At 38.5% G+C, this 18,857-nt stretch overlaps 1 protein-coding gene across 1 annotated transcript in view; it reads right to left on the bottom strand.

Annotated features, from left to right (window-relative positions):
* Window positions 1–10,259: 10,259 nt before the first annotated feature.
* LOC126077915 (translation initiation factor IF-2-like) overlaps window positions 10,260–18,857 on the bottom strand; it is a 420,687-nt gene continuing 412,089 nt past the window's right edge. The window contains exon 2 of the mRNA XM_049887665.1: window positions 10,260–10,270. The gene's annotated coding sequence lies outside the window, so the exon portion shown is untranslated. The remainder of the gene's footprint in view (window positions 10,271–18,857) is intronic.

Below are 18,857 nucleotides of genomic sequence, written 5' to 3' on the forward strand. Positions count from 1 at the left end.
TTTTCCCAGTGAACAGTCAGAAAAATATTGTATTGAACCCACAGTTATTTGCACACAACTAATATTTGCATTTTCTCCACTACTACCCAAGAAAATCTAATTGCTGTTTAGTTCGCTTTACTTTAAAGTTTTTAAATAACAAAGTTTTAATATTCACTTTCATATACACAATTCTATTGGCTTTCAAAAAAAGAAATAATTTGGAAACTGCATGAATTCAATCGGGCCCTGACTGCTTTGAGGTAATCATTAAAATCATCCTGTATTTGTGTCACGTGATGGTATCACTGTGTTAGGAAATCACCAGATACTATATCCGTGGACCCACTTTTGGCTCAATTCTATGTAACCTGCATGGAAGAACTGCCAAGACTTAATATTCTGCCTATAACTAGAAGGGCACACATATTTCAATACTTTAGGAGTACTTTTTAAAAATGGACTGATCTTTTTAGGCCATTAAATAAGAGGGGTGCCTGATAAATATTGCCTAAAGAAACCTACTTGCTATGGGGAAGGAAGGATTACATTGTAATTTACGTGCTGTTTCTGCACTGATGTTTAATGAAATGCCGCTAGAATCTGTCTTCTAGTGCTATGGGAGAATGTTCCTTTTCCCACTAAGAAAAGGATGTTTTCCAGTAAGAGGGTTAAAATGTACTACCCTTGCAGGTTCAGAGATGTTCTGATCCCAAAACAATACCAGTAGCACCAGTGAACAGAGCACTCAGGTTGGAGGGAGAGCTACAACATCAGGAACTATTTCCACTGACAAATAACTCTACGTTAAAGGATGGCAGTAACTTCTGGAACAACTAATCCATTTCGTTTGAGTTTCAAAAGAATTCACGGTTCTCTCATATTGTTTATAGGTACCTGCTTAAGCCAAAACTCAACAAAAAAGGGGCCTTAAATCAACAAGACCTTTCTTAATACACATGATACCATGTGACACTTAGAAAAAAATAGTAACATCCAGAATTAGTAAAGACTAACTCCAGGAGTCAGAAGCCCTGGTGGAACAGTGGTTAAAGTGCTTGGCTGATAATCCAAAAGTCAGCAGTTAGAACCCTACTCCACAGGAGGAAGATGTGGCAGTCTGCTTCCATAAAGATTTATACCCTTGGAAACCTTATGGGGCAGTTCTACTCTGTCCTATAGGGTCGTTATGAATCAGAATCAACTTGATAGCAGTGGGTAACTCCAGGAGCAAGATGGAACTAGAGACTGACATAAGGATGCCCTATGTGCCCTTTAGAGTTTATCATAATCAGGTATGTATTGGTAACAGTTCTCATGAAAGAGAATAGAATTAATTCTACTCAGTATATCTTTCCATAGCATGCATTAATCTCCAATTTAGAGACCTCTTTAGATGTTGTTGGAAACCCTGGTGGCATAGTAGTTAAGTGCTACGGCTGCTAACCAAGAGGTCAGCAGTTCGAATCCACCAAGCGCTCCTTGGAAACTCTATGGGGAAGTTCTACTCTGTCCTATAGGGTCGCTATGAGTCAGAATCAACTCGATGGCAGCGGGTTTGGTTTTTGGTTTTGGTTTTGATGTTGTTATATACATACTTGAGCCAACTGGGGTCAAGGTTCTGATGCCTAAGTAATAATACTCACGGTCTTCTCATACTGTACATATTTCTTGCTACGCTACATATTATACTTCTTCTAAAGTTTGTCTTTTTTCCCAGCATGCAAAGTTATGTACAAAATATCTTTCTATATGTCTTTATCTTTGCTTCTGTAGCTGCATTTTTTTTTTTTAATCAAGTCTTTGTATTCTCAGAAGGGAGTCAGGAACTACATCAGAAATTATCCATCTAGAGCCTTCATAAAATTAGGAAACAGTGAAATGTTCTCAGGTTTTCTGTTATCGCCTAAAACTTACCCACTGTTTTAAGGTGGAAAAATAAAATAACATGTATTTGGCAGCAAACTGGGAGAAATAAAATAACTTAGTGTTTGGGACAACAAAAAAGAAAGGAGGGTTGAACTGTATCTTACTCTTCAGTCAGTCTTGGGAGAAGAAGGATCCCAAAGAATCAATGGCAACCATTTTCAGGGAAGAGAAGCCAGGGCAAGAAGAGGGGAGAGTCCTGCAGACTGTGTGGGTCTGAGGAGTAAGTAGTCATGAGGTTAATGGAAAGAGACTCCTTCCTGAAGATGGTGCTGGGTGACTGGGGCGGGGGTGGGGGGGAGTGGGGGAGAGAGTTGTTAGGGCCTAGGACTTAGCTGGGCCACACAAAGTGGTATCAAATACCTAAATAGGAATTGGCTCTGATGTCAGAGACATTGGGGTTTCTGTTCTGACATTACCCCCAAAGACTAGAAATGTGACACTTTGGGAAAGCCATATAATCTCTCTAAACTCTGTTTTCTCTCCAGAAAAATGGGCATGTGTATACCACCTCAAAGGATTTCTTGTGACGATTAAAAAAGATCATCTGTGAGAGCATATACCTCAGTGTCTGTCACATTAAAAGTTCACTGAAATAAACAGCAAGTATAAACATGACACTGTTAATTACGCCGGAACAACAGCATGCTTAAAATACCCTTTAGTAATGCCCTGCCCACATTGCTGGACCAGGTTAAGCACAGTGAATGATACATTCTCTCCTAGAATTATAATCATTAAATATTTGAGGGTAAAAATACTTGGGAAATAAGAATTCCCATAATTTTATCTTTGAATTTATCCATTTTTATTCCTTTGTTTATATTCTAAGAGCGGGAGGCTAATAATTTTCATTCTTTCTAAAGTTTTTGCTCTTTCTAAAATTAAGCTCTTTTCTTAAATTGCAGTGAATTACATTGGCTTTACACATTTATATGAGATTGTTTACCCAAATTTTCTGCACTTTCACTTTATTGAAGGCCTTCATTGTAAAATCGCTAATAACATAGTTAAACAGCTCCACAGTCTGGTTTGACTGCATGAGTAACTCAGAAAACAAAAATTTCACCAGAGATTCAATTTATTTACCTGACTAAAACAGAAAATGCTTTTATTTGTTTCATGGGAGAGCTAAGCAAGGCCTAAAAACAAATGGAGAAGGGATTTCCTGAGGATAAAGTTTTGTGCTAAAAACTTGTCGTATCCAAATCATAGAAAAGCAGAAATCAAAACACAAATAAGATTTTACATCTATACATGACAGAACTTACATTGTGATCTGGCCAAAATTGCGGTGTATGACATTAAATATCACCAATAATGGAAAAGAATATATTATTTGAATAAAGTTTGGTACTTAATTCTTCAGGTGATTTGCTAATTTTTTATTGTGGTGAAATATATATATAACAAAATATTTGTCATTTCAACCATTTTTACTTGTACAATTCAGTGACATTATTTATGTTCTCCATGTTGTACAAACATCACCATTATCCATTTCCAATTTTTTTCAACACCCTTAACAGATACTCCATATACCTTAACCAACACCTTGCCATTTCCCCCTCTTACCTGCATCTTGTAACCATTAATAAACTTTGGTCTCCCTGCATTTGCTTATTCTGGGTATTTTATATAAGTGAGATCATATAATATCTGTCCTTTCATCTATAACATTTTTCACTCAGCATAATGTTTTCAAGGTTCCTCCATGTCATGGACGATCTCATAATTTTTTGATGAACATCCCACATCTCTAAGTTTATATCCTAAATTTAGAGCATGCTGAAAATACAATTTTTGTAACTAGTTGCTATTAATTTGGTTAACATATAGGAAGAAATGAATCCAAGTGGCACAAGGGGCAAACTATGACATATATGGAGATGTGCTGCCCAGATTCCTCCTCAAAAAGGGACTTGTTGCCCCAGCTGCTGGGAGGATCATCAGGAGAGAGCTAAACCTGTCAGCTTCTTCAAGATTTGCCGCAGCTGTAGAATCACCTCACCCAAAGACATGCCTTCCCAGAGCAGCCCATATCCAATGACTGATTGCTGTGGACTATAAATGCTAGGCCATTTTGGCCCACTGTGGAAAAATCCTAACAGTCCATATACAATCCAGTGTTCCCCGTGGTGTTGACTGGGGCTTTGTTGGATCTGCATCACAGGTTGGCTTCTCCCTCTATCCAATTCTGCACCCACCCAATCCCTCCCAGAGGTGTTGATCCCTAACATCTATTTCCAGATAACCCAAACTGTGACAATTCCATCATGAGCATTTTTAGGATTGCCATCCCTGGTTGCACAATGTTTAACCCCTCAGCTGCTAACCCAAAGGTCAGCAGTTGGAACCCACCAGCGGCTCGGAGGGAGAAAAGACCTGGAAATCTGCTCCCTTAAAGGCTACAGTATAGGAAACCCTATGGGGCAGTTCTACTCTGTCCTATAGGGTCTCCATGAGTCAGAATCAACCCAACGCCATACAGTAACAACAATAAACAAAGCCAATAGATGTGATAATATATTAGGAAGTTCTGGTGCAGTTTCCTCAATGAGTAGTCTTTACAATGGGAAGTGACACAGATTCAGTTAATAATGCAAGTATGCTTTTGTTACCTAGGACTTCACTGTGCTTAATTCAGCTGTCATTATCTCTGAAATAATAATGCCAGAGCTTAACACTGTACTCAAAAGGGGCATCTGATGGCACTAGAAGATGTGACGAGTTCAAAGCACAAAAGTTTATCTTTTGATGTTAGTTTATTTCTTTGTATTGGTGTGCCAAGGATTTGAGGGTTGAGTATGTGTTGCTTTAAAACAGGGGCAGCTTAAGCAGTATACATGGTATACACCAGCTCGCACTGAGCAACATATACACAGGCTTAATCGTATTTACTTGCTGATCTGTGGTGAGCAAGTTCAACACGGCTTCACCACATCTTTGATGTGGTGGGGAACAGGTGAAATTGTGCACTGCAGATTGGTGGGAAGGCACAACTGGGCATGTGTGTGCCTTGTTTATTAGATAATCTGGCCCTGTTTAAACATTCAAAGATATGTACATTAAAATTATAATATTTATTTTAGGAACTGAAAAGTTGTAAAATTGATTAGCTGTTGTTCAAGATTATTAGATTGACCAAAATTTAGGGGTAGTAAATGTATGTAAATCATAACAAATTACAGATAACATTGTGAAGAATGGGAATTCCAGAACACTTAATTGTGCTCATGCAGAAACTATACATAGATAAAGAGGGAGTCGTTCAAACAGCATAAGGGAATAGTGCTTGGTTTAAAGTCAAGAAAGGTGTGGGTCAGGGTTGTATCCTTTTACCATACTTATTCAATCAGTATGCTGAGCAAATAATCTGAGAAACTGGACTATATGAAGAAGAATGGGGCATCAGGATTGGAGTAAGATTTCATTAACAAAATGCATTATGCAGATGACACAACATTGCTTGTTGAAAATGAAGAGGACTAAAGCACTTACTGATGAAGATCAAAGACTACAGGCTCCAGTATGGATTAGACCTCAGCATAAAGGAAACAAAAATCCTCACAGTTGGACCAATAAGCAACATCATGATAAATGGAGAAAAAATTGAAGTTATCAAGGATCTCATTTTACTTGTATCTACAATCAACACCTATGGAAGCAGCAGTCAAGAAATCAAATGACGCAATGCATTGGGCAAATCTGCTGCAAAAGACCTCTTTAAAGTGTTAAAAAGCAAAGATGTCACCTTGAAGGCTAAGGTGCACCTGACCCAAGCATGGTGTTTTCAATCACTTTACATGCACGCTAAAGCTGGACAATGAATAAGGAAGACCGAAGAACTGGTGTTGGCAAAGAATAATGAATATACCATGGACTGCCAAAAGAACAAAAAAAATCTGTCTTGGAAGAAGTACAGCCAGAACACTCCTTAGAAGAAAGGATGGTGAGACTATGTCTGACACACTTTGGATATCTGAGAAAGATATCATGCTTGGTAGAGAGTCAGCAAAAAAGACAAAGACCCTCAATGAGATCGATTGACACAGTGGCTACAACAATGGGCTTAAGCATAGAAGCAATTGTGAGGTTGGCGCAGGATCAAGAAGTGTTTCATTCTGTTATGCGTAGGGTCACTATGAATTGGAACTGACTAGATGGCACCTAACAACAGAAACATTGTGATACCTGTCAGGACCGTCAGTGGTGGTAGCTAGGAACCATCTAGTTCTTTGGGACTTAGGCTGTGGAGACTGAGGTGTATGTGGTCCATTAGACCTTTTGACTAATATTTTCCTAGTGTCTTTGGTTTTCTTCATTCTCCTTTGCTCTGGATGGGATGTGACCAACAGATGTATCTTCAATGGCTGCTCGCAAGCTTCTAAGACTCCAGATGCTACTCACCAAAGTAGGATGTAGAATTCTTTCTTTATGAACTATGTTATACCAGTTGACCTAAATGTCTCCTGAGGCAATGGTCCCCAGCCCTCAGCCCCAGTAACTAGGTCTCTCAGGTGTTTGAATGTGTCTAGGAAGCTTCTATGACTTTGCCTTGGTCACTTTGTGTTGAATTCCCTATATCAAAGTTAACACCTATCTACTATCTAGTTACTGATGAAGATCAAATACTACAGCCTTCAGTATAGACTGCACTTCAACATAAAGAAAACCTCCAGAACCAGCAAGATTTGGCACTCAGTGAGTGAAAGATAAGTACAAGCATCTAACCCACCGAGTGGATCAAAAAAAAAAACCCTTTTTGGAAGTACCTCTCTCCCATTTCCTGCTCCCTCCCTTCTCTGTTCCATCCCAGTCAGCTTCAGTGATTGCTGCATGCGCTGGTCTAGAATTAGGACCAGTAGCATGCCCTGAGCCATTCTCCCGGCTTTGGACAGGGAACAAACTAACAAACAGGAAAAAATAATCTCTCAGCTACCCTAAGCCGGGAACTCAGGGTAGGGACAGCCACATTGCCTAGGCACAGGCATAAAAGGTCCACGGACTTTGAATGCCTTTCACCCCTGTATAGACCTGTGTGGGCCCATTGCAACACCATAGGCCCTCATTAGCACAGTATAACAGGGTATATACCTGAAGCCTATTTTCATCTGTATCTGCTATAGGGAGGAGCGGCAGATTTGTGACATTTGACACCGCCCTACCCAGTAAGTAGGGTCCTCACCTATGCATATCAGGGGCCTAAGGACTGGTGGCTCCAACCACTCCACCTAGCCACCTGCTACAGGGGTCCAAGAATAAGTGGTGACTCTCAGTCCTTACAGCTAACAGAATTGGGTGCCCATAGTCCAGCTGCAAAACCCATCCACCTATGCACTCTAGGGAACAGGGGCATGCCTTCCTTCCAGACACTCAGGGGCAGCAGTCAGCCCCCTGCCTTGATCAGCACATGACCCCGTACTGCAGCCAGATACCTGTGCCTACTCCAAACACCCCTGCCTGTCTAGGACTGCAGGTGAGAGCCTGCATCACACACTCGGTGACCAATGATCTGGACATCTGATCTGAATCCACACAAGTAAACAGACCCCTGGGCTCAGTAATAGTTCTGGCCACCTGGAGACAAGATGTGAGAGCTTTAAAGATGTCAATAATCAAACTAGCTCAAATGAATCAGCCTATTTGGGCATATCAAAAAACAAAACAAGAAGCTAGGACACAGTAAGCAAACATAAAATAAATAAATATAATAACTTATTGATGGCTTGTAGACAAGAGTCAATATCAAATTGCACAGGGAGGCGGACCATGATGGCTCCAGCAAGCCACCAAAACAAAGAATCAAGAAATCTTCCAGAGGAATATAACTTCTTGGAATTACTTGAGGTAGAATTCAACAGACTAATACAAAGGACTCTTCAAGAAATCAGGCAAAACATAGAACAAGCCAGGGAACACACAGACGAAGCAGTAGAGAAACTTAAGGAGCATAATGGAACTAATAGAGGAACTAATACAAGAGCATAATGACAAATTTAACAGGCTGCAAGAATCTATGAAGTGGTGAAAAGCAAAGATGTCACTTTCAGGACTAAGGTATGCCTGACACAGCCATGGTGTTTTCAATCACCTCATATGCATGTGAAAGCTGGACAATGACTAAGGCAGGCCAAAGAAGAATTGATGCCTTTGAAATATGGTGTTGACAAAGAATATTGAATATACCATGGCTAATTTTTTTGTTGTTGTTGTTAGAAGCAACAAGTCTGTCTTGAAAGAAGTACAGCCAAAGTACTCCTTGAAAGTGAGGATGGCGAGACTTTGTCTCATGTACTTTGGACATGTTATCGGTAGGGACCAGTCCTTGGAGGAGGATGTCATGCTTAGGAAAGAGTCAGTGAAAAAGAGGAAGACCATCACCGAGATTGATTGACACAGGATCTGGAACAATGGGATCAAGCATAAGCAACAATTGTGTGGATGGCAGGGGACCATGTAGTGTTTCATTCTGCTATATACAGGGTCGCAATGAGTTGGAACTGAGTCAACAGCACCTAACAGCAACAGCCAACTATCTGCTTAGTAACTGCCCCTCTCCACTCCTCCCATCCCTTGTAACCATCAAAGATTGTTTTTTTGTGTGTAAACCTTTTCATGGGCTTTTATAACAGTAGTCTCCTACAATATTTGTCCTTTTTTGATTGATTTATTTCACCCAGCATGATACCCTCCATGTTGTGAGATGTATCGTGGATTCATCATTGTTCTTTATTATTGCATAGTATTCCATTGTGTGTATGTGTTGTTGTTGTTGTTAGGTGCCGTCCAGTCAGTTCCAACTTATAGCGACCCTATGCACAACAGAACGAAACACTGCGCCATCCTTACAATCATTGTTATGCTTGAGCTCACTGTTGCAGCCACTGTGTCAATCCACCTCATTGAGGGTCTTCCTCTTTTCCGCTGACCCTGTACTCTGCCAAGCATGATGTCCTTCTCCAGGGACTGATCCCTCCTGATAACATGTCCAAAGTATGTAAGATGCAGTCTCACCGTCCTTGCCTCTAAGGAGCACTCTGGCCTCACTTCTTCCAAGACAGATTTATTTGTTCTTTTGGCAAAAAAAAAAAAAGATTCTTTTTTTTTTTTTGGCAGTCCATGATATATTAAATATTCTTCACCAACACCACAATTCAAAGGTGTCAACTCTTCTCTGGTCTTCCTTATTCATTGTCCAGCTTTCACGTGCATATGATGTGACTGAAAATACCATGGCTTGGGTCAGGGGCACCTTAAGTCTTCAGGGTGAAATCTTTGTTCTTCAACACTTTGAAGAGGTCCTTTGCAGCACATTTGCCCAATGCAATGCGTCTTTTGATTTCTTGACTGCTGCTTCCATGGCTGTTGATTGTGGATCCAAGTAAAATGAAATCCTTCACAACTTCAATCTTTTCTCCGTTTATCATGATGTTGCTCATTGGTCCAGTTGTGAGGATTTTTGTCTTCTTTATGTTGAGGTGCAGTCCATACTGAAAGCTGTGGTCTTTGATCTTCATTAGTAAGTGTTTCAAGTCCTCTTCACTTTCAGCAAGCAAGGTTGTGTCATGTCCATAACGCAGGTTGTTAATGAGTCTTCCTCCAATCCTGATGCCCTGTTCTTCTTCATATAGTCCAGCTTCTTGGATTATTTGTTCAGCATACAGATTAAATAGGTATGGTGAAAGAATACAACCCTGATGCACACTCTTCCTGACTTTAAACCCATCAGTATCCCCTTGTTCTATCTGAACAACTGCCTCTTGATCTATGTAAAAGTTCCTCAAGAGCACAATTAAGTGTTCTGGAATTCCCTATCTTCGCAGTGTTATCCATAGTTTGTTATGATCCACACAGTCGAATGCCTTTGCATAGTCAATAAAACACAGGTAAACATCCTTCAACATCCTTCTGGTATTCTCTGCTTTCAGCCAGGATCCATCTGACATCAGCAATGATATCCCTGGTTCCACGTCCTCTTCTGAAACCAGCCTGAATTTCTGGCAGTTCCCTGTCGATATGCTGTTGCAGCCGTTTTTGAATGATCTTCAGCAAAATTTCACTTGCGTATGATATTAATGATATTGTTCTATATGTACTATAGTTTTTTTATCCATTCATCTGTTAATGGACACTTTGGTTGTTTCCATCTTTTTGCTATTGTGAACAATGCTGCAATGAATATGGATGTGCATATGTCTATTCGTGTGACGGCTCTTATTTCTCTAGGATATATTCCTAGGAGTGGGATTGCTGGATCATATGGTATTTCTATTTCTAGCTTTCTAAGTAAGCACCATATTGTTTTCCAAAATGGTTGCACCATTTTGCATTCCCACCCGCTTCACATAAGACTTCCGATCTCCTCTCAGCCTCTCCAACACTTGTGATTTTATGGGGTTTTTTTTGTTTTGTTTTGTTTTTTAATGCCAGTTATGTCGGGGTGAGATGGTATCTCATTGTAGTTTTCATTTGCATTTCTCTAATGGATAGTGATTGCCAGCATTTCCTCATGTGTCTGATAGCCACTTGAATGTCTTCTTTGGTGAAATGTCTGTTCATATCCTTCACCCATTTTTTAACTGGACTGTTTCTCTTTTTGTTGTTGAAGTGCTGAAGTAGTCTATAGTTTTAGAGATTAGACCCTTATTGAATATGTCGTAGCCAAATTTTTTTTCACAGTCTGTAGGGTCTCTTCTTACTCTTTTGGGGAAGTCTTTCGATAAGCATAAGTGTTTAATTTTTAGGGTTTCTTATCTAGTTTATCTTCTGGTGCTTGTGCATGGTTAGGTATGGTTTGTATTGTATTTATGCAATGTATTAGGACACCTAGCATAGTCCTTATTTTTTTCTCCCATGACCTTTATCATTTTAGGTTTTATATTTAGGTTTCTGATCCATTTTGAGTTAGTTTTTGTGTATGGTATGATGTATGGGTCCTGTTTCATTTTTCTTACAGATGAACACCCAGTTTTTCCAGCACCATTTTTTAAAGAGACTGTCTTTTCCCCATTTAATTGACTTTGGTCTTTTGTCAAAGGTCAAGTGACCATAGGTGGATGGATTTATGTCTGGGTTCTTGATTCTGTTCCATCGGTCTTTGCGTCTGTTGTTGTACCAGTACCAGGCTGTTTTGACTACCATGGTTGCATGGCAGATTCTGAGATCAGGTAGTGTTAGGATTCCTACTTTGTTCTTTTTCTTCAATAATGCTTTGCTTATCTGGGGCCTCTTTCCCTTCCATATAAAATTGGTGATTAGGGTTTTCATTTCATTAAAGAATGCCGTTGCTATTTGGACCAAGACTGCATTATATTTGTGGATCACTTTGGGTAGAATTGACATTTTCACAATGTTGAATCCCCCTATCCATGAGCGTGGTAGTTTTTTTCCATTTATGGAGGTCTCTTTTGGTTTCCTGCAGTAGTGTTTTGCAGTTTTCCTTGTATAGTTCTTTCACATTCTGGTTAGATTTATTCCTAAGTATTTTATCTTTTTAGGGGCTATAATAAATGGTATTGTTTTCCCGATTTCCTTTTCAACTTTCTCTTTGTTGGTGTGTAGAAATCCAACTGATTTTTCTGTGTGGATCTTGTAACCTGCTACTCTGTTGAATCTTTCTATTAGTTCCGGTAGTTTTCTGTGGACTCTTTGGGGTTCGGTCTTAGTCATCTAGTGCTGCTATAATAGAAATACCACAAGTGGATGGCTTTAACAAAGACAAATTTATTTTCTCACAGTCTAGTAGCTAGAGGTCCAAATTCAGGGCATCAGCTCCAGGGAAGGCTTTCTCTGTTGGCTCTGGTGGAAGGTCCTTGTCATCAATCTTCCCTTGGTCTGGGAGCATCTCAGCACAGGAACCTCAGGTCCAAAGGATGTGCTCTGCTCCCTGCACTGCTTTCTTGGCAGTACTAGATGTCCCTACTCTCTGCTTGCTTCCCTTTCCTTTGATCTCTTGAAAAATAAAAGGTGGTGCAGGCCACACCACAGGAAAACTGCATTTACATTGGATCAGGGACGTGACCTTAGTGAAGGTGTTACAGTCCCACCCTAATGCTCTTTAACATAAAATTACAAATGCAAAATGAGGGACAACCACACAATACTGGGAATCATGGCCTAACCAAGTTGACACATATTTTGGGGGGATACAATTCAATCCATGACAGGTTCTGTATGTATAGGATCATATTATCTGAGATTAAGATAGTTTTACTTCTTCCTTTCCAATTTGGATGCCCTTTATTTCTTTCTTGCCTTACTCCTCTAACTAGGACTTCCAGCACAATATCAAATAAGAGTGGTGATAAAGGGCATCCTTGTCTTGTTCCTGTTCTCTGGGGGAATGCTTTTTGTCGGAGTACAATTTTTCATAATATTCTTTTGTGATCCTTTTTATTTCAGTGGGGTCTGTCATAATGACCCCTCATCTCATGTCTTCTTTGGGTCATTTGCTTCCTCTCCTATTTTTCTTCTGTCAGTTTGGTGGACGGTTTGTTGATCTTTCAAAGGACCAACTTTTGGTCTTGTTGATTCATTCTATTGTTTTTCTGTTCTCTATTTCATTTATTTCTGCTCTAATCTTTATTACTTCCATTATTCTGGTTGCTGTGGGATCCATTTGCTGTTCTCTTTCTATTTGTTTGAGTTGCAGAGCTAATGTTTCGATTTTGGCCTGTTCTTTTTCGATGTGTGCATTTACTACTAAAAATTGTCCTCTGAGCACTGCCGTTGTGGTATGACATGTTTTCATTTTCATTTGATTCTAGGAATTTTTGACTCCCTCAATTTCTTATATTAGCCAGTTGTTTTTAAGGAAGGTGTTATTCAGTTTCTATGTATCTGATTTTTTTTTTCTTTCTCTTCCTGTTATTAATTTCTACTTTTATGGCATTGTAATCAGAGAGAATGCTTTGTACTGTTTTGATGTTTTGGATTTTATTAAGGGTTGCTTTGTGGCCTAAAATGTGATCTATTCTGGAGAATGTTCCATGTGCATTGGAAAAGAATGTATACTTTGCTGCTGTTGGGTGAAGTGTTCCATGTATGTTCATGAGGTCAAGCTGCTTGATTTGGCCTTTAGATCTTCTGTATCTTTGTTGAATTTCTTCCTAGATGTTTTGTCTTTTACCAAAAGTGGTGTGTTGAAGTCTCCAACTATTACAGTGGAACTGTCTATTTCTCTTTTCAGTACTGCTAGAGTTTGTTTTATGTATTTTGGAGCCCTGTGGTTGGGCTGGCATACAGGGTAGAAGGATGAGGGGTGGGAAAGTGTGTTTCTCTGGTTACCAGGTGCTGTGTCTCCTGTTGGGTGCTCTGTGAAGTTGTCTTCCTGTACTCTTTGCCCAGGGTCATTGCTGCCTGTGTACCAAGATGACAAAGCTGTGCCTTGTTAGTTGGCAAGGGACCTGCACTCTATATCTCCCCTTTTTCTCTATTTTCCATCAGTTTCTTCTTCCATTCAGTGCTTGGTCTAGTTCTTTATCCCTTCATTTGATGCTTAGGGTTCCAGGACTGATGTTTTTATCTGTTGTACTTAGTTTTTCCGGTCTTTGCTGCAGAGGAATGGCACGGTGTATCTGTCTAGAGTGCTATGTTGGCTCCACCTCCCAAAACTGAGTATTTCTCTACAGCTTAGTCGATGTCTGCACTTGAACTAAATTGACACCAGAAAGATGAAAAACAAAATTTTTGCAAGCCATTTCTTCTTTGCACGAAAAATACCTTTAAGGTATCTGATAATCTAAAATAACTTTACTCAACTTAGAAGAAATACATGCACAACTGAACACAAAACAGAGACAATCTGGGCCAGATTTTCATATCCAGCACATTTGACTCGCCCACACTGAGGAGCCTTTTAGAGTGTCTTCTTCTTGGCATCCCAGGAAATGTCAACATAGGGACATTTTAATCAGCTAAAAAGCAAACCATTAAACATTTTATTAACACTTTTGATTTTTAATTAATTTGTGAAACAAATATCATCAATCCATCTGCTGGCTCAGTCCTGGAGGATGAGACAGAAGAGAAGCCAAAGATAGAATGAGGATCAGAGGTTCCTGTTACTATGCTTGGTTTGAGTTGCTTTGAGTTTGGACACAGCTACTTCAGTCACCTGCATATAAACATCTGCTGGAATCAAAATATCTGCCTCTAGATGGACTAGTTTCACCTGGCCATGGTGAGTTTATGTGTCAGTATAGATATATGCTTCTCAAATGAACGTATACAAATTCCCAAGATATGTGGTACTGTGCCAAGAAATGCTTGAAAGTAAGGCTAGACATAGCATAGCTCTTTGTGGTATCAATTTTAGTCAGATTTGAGAACAAAATAACTCTACCTGGTCTTGTTTTGATATTAAAACAAATGTATATGATATGAAATACAATGAAAGTTTGCATAAATGTTTAAAATAAAACATGACAAACTGAAGAAAGAGGCTGCTCCTAGTCACTCCTCCCTTACATCCAAACCTCCCCTCCATTGTTCTTTCTCCTTTGTCTTTAATAATCCTTCAATGGAAATATGTGAAAAGCACAATTATAAATAATTCTATACCTCTCCAACACACATACATACATACACACTCACACACACATGCATACACACACACTTCTTTCACATTTTCCAACTATCTAAGAATTTAACTGTATATAATTTGCTGTTGTTGTTAGGTGCCATCAAGTTGGTTCAGACTCATAACTATCGTATGTAAAACAGAAAGAAATACTGCTGGATCCTGCGCCATGCTCACAATCATTGCTGTGTTTGAGAGTGTTCAACCTGAGGGGCTCATCTTCCAGCACTATACTGGACAATGTACTACTGCTATTCATAAAGATTTTACTGGCCAGTAGTTTTAGAAATAGATTGCCAGGTCCTTCTTCCTAGTCTGTCTTAATCTGGAAGCTCTGCTGAAACCTGTCCACCATTGGTGACCCTGCTAGTATTTGAAATACCAGTGGCATAGCTTCCAGCATCACAGCCACACACACGCTACCACAGCACAGCCAACACACATTCACTCACACACACACACATATGATTTTGTGGTGATGAGTGATCTGCAGTGCTTTTTCCTTAAGTCATTCTCTTATTTGTTAGCATATATTTGAGCGTTTCAAGCGTCTCCTATTGAAGGAAACAATAAAAGAGAAAAAATGTCATTTTACTCTCACTATAACACTTCAAAGTTCCCAAAGAGCATAATTCAGAAAGTCACCAACCTTCAAATAGATATTCCTCTAAAAGTACGTTTGTAAGTCAAAATATATTTACCATATAAATAATGTTAGAAATGGTGACAAGAATTGTATATCAGTCCACAAAAACATATTATATGTCACACAGTTTTAAAAAATGTATTTTCAATTAGATGTTAAATAAAACTAGTTTATTGTAATGATACTTACACAAAAGACAAAATAATCAAATTCATCAAATTAATTAATAATTTATTTTAAAAGTATAATTTGCTGAGCAGAAAAAAGGCAGCTTCAGAAGCAAAGATGTAGAAATAAATTTTGAAAAGATTCTGAAAAGAACTTCTAAATGCTTTGAACAAGAATTTGATTTGTAACCCCTTCCTCCAAAAAAATATATCCATAAAAATAAGATTGATTCTACAAGCCAGATAAACTGAATTATATTCACTTTTCCAGGTTTACTTCCAGTCCTTATATATCTGACTACAGAAGTTGAAATTATGCTTATTTTTACTTTAAAACTTACCTTTCTCTTTTCGCCACACTAGTGGATAACTAACATTACACGTACATTTTTTGTGTCATGTTTACATGAACACTTTTCACTCCCAAATACCAAGAGGAAGGAGGAGAATAAGGAGGGAGGGGGAAGAAGAAAGAAGGAAGAAGAGGACAAGAGACTTGGGAGAAGGAGGGACCGGAATGGAAAAGGGATGAATTGAAGAAAGGAGAAAATTCTCCTTAGGTAACTGAGGAAGAATTAGAAAAAAGAGGGAGAGACTTGCAGCTATAGAGATACATGAGAGATAAATTGTCTAAAGTGGAATTGAAAGATTAAAAAAAAAAAAATGTACGATCTTTCTGCGAGAGAAAACAAAAAAGGAAGTGACGGTAGAGGCTAAGTAAGAAAAGTCCCCGTACTGGTTGATTCCAGAGTGAGGGGAAGTAGGAGTAGATGACAAAGAATAATCAAAAGACCCTAGGCCAAGGGAAGGCCAGTATAACCAGCCCTTCAGCTGCATGGATATGTCTAGACTGGGGAATTCTTAATGCACATTGTGCAAGCCCAGGACTTATTCTGAATGACTGATCTAGACATTGTTCTCAGAGACCTTGCTTGGGTTGTTAATTAAATAAATTTACTTCGTTCCATTATTTATAGTTCTACAACATGCTAAAAATGGCCTAGTGATGCTATTGTTCTCAATATAATGGCTGTATCAATGTGAACAGGTTACCTCATAATAATGGAACTTAAACAGGAAATTGTATTTCAGAGTACTGAGATTATTAAGTAACAAATTAGTATTTTTTAAATAATAACCAGAGATTGTATGGGTAGCCTGTGTATCATAAGTACCTTAATAGATCACCAACAAAAGTTGCATGATGAAAAATCAGAAATCTAGCATTGTTGGGAGATTATCTGTACATAAAAAAGAAATGGAAATGTCATATCATACAGATATAAAAGCAAATAACATAAAAATCAACGTAATTCTTTGATTAGCACTTCAATTAATGTTTAATTAATAACAAGAGTTCAGACATACAAATTGCTCCATTTCAAGAGCAAAACATTAGTCTATTTCCAACAAAAATACTTGATTAAATATCACCTAACCTTCATATGGTAACAGATTACAACCCTTCCTGTTTAAGGAAAATTGTAAGGACTTTTTAAAGTTTTGAATGTATGAATTTCATTTGGCTCTAGTAATAATGAGATTTTTAAGACTTGTGAATATATAAAAATGCACATTTCTTTGTAAATGAGCCTTTTAATATATATCACTAAAAACCAAAAAAACACTCTCCCTTAGAGTTTCCTTTAGGTATTTTTCCTTAAGTGAAATAATCAAATTTGATAAAGGATCAAATAGAGTTGTTGAAAGATGCTTGAACTATGTTGTCATATAGTTTGAAAAATTTACTGATGGCCACCCATATATAAGGCATTACTCGAGATAGCAATAACCATATAGCTGTAAATATAATCAATTGTTTTTCAGGTAAGAGTTTAAAACAATGCTGTGTTATTGATTGTTTTTTACAGTTCATATCTACATCTTGATCTTACATAATTAAAACATTCCAGTGCTCATTTTCAAGATGGAGTTCATGCTGAATCAATTTAGGGCTTTAAATTTTCACAGCAAGAGATAAGTTGTCTTCTAAACCATTATACTCTTCACAGACCACTTATAATACATCTGCAGCAATTCAAATTTTGGAATTTAATGGCATGCTTATGCTCTGAGATATTCTGGCTGCATATGCACACCCAGAAATTCCTACAGATTCTACATGAAGAACCAAATTCTTTCTTTCCAATGCTTTTAATTAAGCTCCCCAGTGCTTTATCCAGCAAAACCTGCATCCTGTAGTTCTTATTAGATTCCAACAGAAAATAATAATGAACACACATTGAGTGCTTATCATGTTTAAGTTCCTATACCAATAAATTCACATTCACTGACTGGTTGATATCTAACTGATAATATTTCAGTGAGTTAACTACTTTTCACTGACTGTTGATATCTAACTGATAATACTTCAGTGACTTAACTACTGAATCAAACCTCCTACTTTTATATATAATAGCAAAAGATGGCAAGTATGTGGAACAAATGGGACTATGAAAATATCAAATCCTATTCATTACTTCTCTGACACTAAACTGTAATGATCAATCCAAATCAATTTTCACCAATTTTGTTCCCCTATGTTCCACTTCTGTTCTGACAACAGCTGCACATGTATCACTTCATTCTCTGACACTAACCATCCAGAGCTAGGTCAGAGCTCACAAGTTAAAGTGCACAGTCCTCCAGACTTCCAAGTCTGCCCAGCACCTCAGGCGCCAACTACATACAAGCTTGGGAGTTCCCACGATATTCTCACTTGTGACCCGCTGGCTACAAATGTCGGTTTTCACACTACCCCTTCAGGATGCAAGCTATAACCTCAAGAGTCCCCTGGGTTCCTGTCACTTATGGCTTGCTGACTCTCACTACTCCCTCAGGTTCTACAATTCACTAGGATGACTCATAGAACTCATGGAAAGTGCTACACTTAGGATTACAGTTTTATCACAGCAAAACAGATACAAATGAAAAGACATATAGGGTGAGGTCTGGGAGGCTTCCCAACAAGGGCTTCCATGTCCCAATAAAGGGATGCACTACCCCCTCACATGCTTCAGTGTCTTTCACCAACCAGGAAACCCATGGAACCTCTGTATCCAGAGCCTTAATTGAGGCCTCATTATGTAGGTATGATTGCTTGAATCACCCTCCAACTCCTGAGTTCAGTTGATAATCATGTAGTAGGTCTTGCTGGCTTAGCTAGCCCCCACCTGAGTCAACTCATTAGCAAAAACCCTCAAATGTGGGCTAGAGGCCAAATCAAAGACATTTCAATTACTAAGGAAATTACAGAATTTCAGAGGCTATTATTTCTCAGGAACCAAGGACAAAAGCCAAATTTTTTAGGTAAAATTAAATTCTTCACTACACATTCGTACATTGCTAGCGGGATTATAAAATAATACAGCCACTTTGGAAAACAGTCAGTTTTTTATAAAGTCCTATGATACAGCAATCCCACTCCTAGGTAGTTACCCAAGAGATCTGAAAACATATATCCGTAAAAGCACTTTTACAAGAATATTTTATTACCCTTATTTATAATAGACAAAAAGAAAACAACACAAATGTTCATTATCAAAAGAATAAATAA

Source organism: Elephas maximus, chromosome 6, assembly GCF_024166365.1.
Source record: "Elephas maximus indicus isolate mEleMax1 chromosome 6, mEleMax1 primary haplotype, whole genome shotgun sequence".
NCBI lineage: Eukaryota > Metazoa > Chordata > Mammalia > Proboscidea > Elephantidae > Elephas > Elephas maximus.